Source organism: Desmodus rotundus, chromosome 4, assembly GCF_022682495.2.
Source record: "Desmodus rotundus isolate HL8 chromosome 4, HLdesRot8A.1, whole genome shotgun sequence".
Classification (NCBI taxonomy): Eukaryota; Metazoa; Chordata; class Mammalia; order Chiroptera; family Phyllostomidae; genus Desmodus; species Desmodus rotundus.
In genome coordinates, this window is record NC_071390.1 from 174,286,992 (window position 1) to 174,290,927 (window position 3,936).

A 3,936-nucleotide genomic window follows, 5' to 3' on the forward strand; every position below is an offset into this window, starting at 1 on the left:
CCTGGTGCATGCAAGAGGCAACTGATCGATGTTTCTCTGTCACACAGATGTTTCTCTCCCTTTCTTTCTCCCTCTCTTCCCCCCTCTCTAAAAATAAATAAAATCTTAAAAAAAATTAAAAATAGTGATAACAACCAAATGCTGATGAGAATGTGAAGAAACTTGATCTTGTACATTTGTTGCTGGTGGGAATGTAAAATGCTACAGCCAGTCTTGAAAGCAGTTTGGCAAATAATTTATATTCTAAACATGCAACGGCCATATAACCCAGCAGTTCCACTCTGGGACATTTGTCTCAAGGAAATGAAAATTTATGTTTACATAGAAGTCTGTACATGAATGTTTAAAGACGTGTTATTTGTAATAGGCAAAAGTGGAAACAGCCTAGATATCCTTCAATAGGCAAATGGTTAAAGTGTGGCACATCCAATCTGTTTATTCACCATCTGTTTGGTGTCAGGACCCTACCAGGTGCTTAAATACATTTGTGACTTACATCGTGGAAGGTAAATATTATTATCCTAATTTTGTAGATTAAAAATTTGAGGTTTAGCCAGATTAAATACTTTATTCAAGGTTATTCAAGGCAGAGGTTGGAATTTGCAACCAGGCTTTTTGATAAACTCATTTGCTTCCCAGTATAGAGGCTGCCATGGACATTCAGTGAGGAGACTGTGTGTGTTTGTTGTTCTTTGTGACCTGGAAGGATGTAACTAATGGTGTTACATCCTGTGTAAGGACTGGCTCTGCCAGCTGACACCCAGTACAAAGCCATTGCCAAAGAAAGGCTTTCCGTTTCTGTATTCCATGTCCATTCCTTTTACCTGGGCCTCTGGAAAGTCACGTCATAACATTTGATGAGTCTTACTTCTCCAAGAAAGAGGGTGGGCCCAAACAAACTCTCCTCTGTTGACTCATTTCATCACATGAAAGAACAAATGCTTGTTCTTTGTCGTGATGAAGTTTGCATCTGTGGAGCCTAGAACACTCAGTTGCTCAAATAACTGATTGAAATGACTCTGTTCTGCAATGCGTATTCCTCTCCTTCAGAGTCAACTAAAACACAACCCTTGTATCCACAATTATCCAGCAGGCATGACTGAAAAAGTTGACATATCATATTTTAGCAATAGAAGGAATCAACATTCAATTAAAGTAAGCATTTCATAGAGAGGCAGACTGACTGGTCTAAGGCACACATATGTCATTAAATTTACATCACAAGTCTTAGATTTCTCACGAGGCTCAGATATGAGTGTGACCAACACTTCTTTCTCCACTCTGAGCTCTACTTGCTACTGGTTCCAGGTTTTATGAGAGTAGTTCATGTTTTGTGAATCAACCATCAACAATTTATTTAAGAACAAAAAAGCAAATCTCGAAGGTCCTCAAATTTAGAAGAAATGGCAGCTACTAAGTAAAGTGGGGGTAACTAAAATCTTATGACTAGATGCTTCTAGAAATTTCAGACATGGTGTAGCTGGAAAAGCCCAAGAACTGGAGCTCGCAGTCTTGAGTCAGATGACTAATATGGGCTACTTAACTGGCTCTGTCCTTTGCCGTGCTTCTTAATTTTGATTCCTCCAACAAATTCTTACTTGGTGCCTGCTTTATCCCTTGTATCTTCTTTGGTTTTGGAGAGTCAAGGGTGATCACAATAATAATGATGCCTGCCTCTATTTAAGTCAGTTTTGGTGCATGGAGGAAATGAGATAGTAGATATGAAAGCTTGTTGTGAAGTGTACAATTCTATAACAATTAGACATAATCTAATACTATTTCCAATTGCCAATATATATGGTATCACAAAGGGAGATTTGAAGACAATGCAAACTCCCTGAGCATAAATGGAAAACACATTTATATTGTGAGATTGTGAAGCCTAGAAATTGAAATTGGACAGAGTGCTTAATAAACAATTGCAATGTGTCAATCACTTGCTTATTATCTGTGTGTTCCCCACTCAAATATAAATATGTAAAACTTTTCTCTCTTTACTATTATTATTCAAGCTCTTAAAAGAGTGTAGGCTCACTGAATATTTGTTGAGTAATTAAAAAATTTAGTCTTTTTTGTGTATGTATGTTAAATTTTAGGGCAAATAGCTAGAAGTGGAATTAGCTAACATAAGGTTACATATATTTAATCTTGATAGATATTGCTAAATACCTCTTTCAATTGACTATACCAAGTTATCTTTTAATTACCTAATTAATTAAAAGAGATATTTCATGCCTGTGTATTTTGGTCCCTTTTCTATGTGACTAGCATATTTTACTTCTAGGAACAGCATTCCCTTCTTCTAGGATTCATGCCTTCTCTTATCCCCCTGGTGGGAGAGGCCAAGGAAATACATCCTCATCTTCCGACAAAGTGGATTGGGACAGGAGTGGGCCATGACTAAAGGAATTCTATCTCTCTGGTCATCAATCATTGGTCTAGGCATGGTCATCGATTTAATCAGGGCCAGTGAGTCTTTCCTTAGGATTTTTGCACCTGGAGAACTGGAAACTTGAATCAGTCATTTTCTGTTAGTTGGAGCTGTAAGACACAGAACTCAGAGTTTGCTGGTTGCCATGTTTTCCACCAAATGGAGAAAGCTAGTCAGCATAAAAAAAAAAAAAAAAAAAAAAAAAAAGAAGAAGAAGAAGAAGAAGAAGAAGGAAGAAATCTGAAGCCAATATGCAGAGAAGAGCAGAATGGAGAAGTCCAAATGCAGTTTGAGTGCCTGGTTCCCATCTTTCTGCAAATTACAGGAGATTCAGGAACTATCCTAATCTCTTTATTGTGATAATAGTAATTCTTTTCTTTTTTTCCTTAAGTTATTTTAAACTAGCTTCTCCCCATGTTTGGGACCAAGAGTTGTATCAGTGAAGCTTACTACACAGCAGGCACCTGGCCTCCCTCTCATGAGTTCTCTCTCACGTAGCAGCGTGTGAAAGTACCCATTTCCCATGCATTGGCTTGTACGGATTCTATTAATAGTTAATACTTTTTGTCAATATGGTGGGTTACAACAATGATATCACCTTATTTTCAAAATCCATGTTTCTTAAGAAGCAGCCTAAGAATGTTTTCAGGTCTTTGTTGGCTACTTGTAATTCTTCTATGAATTGCTTACATACAATGGTCATTTTTCTGTAGAGTTGTGTTTTTCTTATTAATCTGCAGGGATTCATTAAATACTATGGCTATTAATCTTTGATACATATATATGTATAATATATATTTGCAACTGTGTTTTTCCTCATTGCTTACATGCTTTTTAAAGGATTTTGTTTATGCTATATGTTATTATATAGAGGCGAATAATTTTTATATATTAAAATCTATTATACTCTATTTATGATTTCTGGATTTTTTTCACTTTGTTTAATGTTTAATAGGACTTTTCTTACATCCAGATTATTTCAAGAAATCTAAATTTTCACTTTGCATGTGTATAAGTTTATTTTCTACATTTTGCTCCAATAGGTTTTGCCTTTTGCATAAATAATTTAACACATATGTTGCAAGATGTGTTATCCTTACTTTTCAGATCATGAGGAGGAAAATGAGGTTTCTAACCAGGTCCTACATGTGGTCAATACTGAGAATCACGACAGGGGCTCACACTCTTGCCATGCTGTCTGTAAAAGAAACATGTAAAAGAAAGAAGGTCCTTTGCAATTACTGGAATTTACCTTCATTATCCTTTTATTCATTCCCCAAGGGATCTGAGTTGGCTAATATTACACGTTAATGTAACAAAATAGATACTTACTGTGTAAGGGACCTGATGTTAATACAAACTGTAAGCCAAATGCATTCTGTGCTTAATATATTCTTGATTAAGTATGGGTAGATGAATGAGTGAATGACAGTATTGCTCAGGGGAGGGGTAGCAAGGGTCGCACTGACCCCATCCGCACTGGGAGAGCCAAGGGTAAGCTGGAA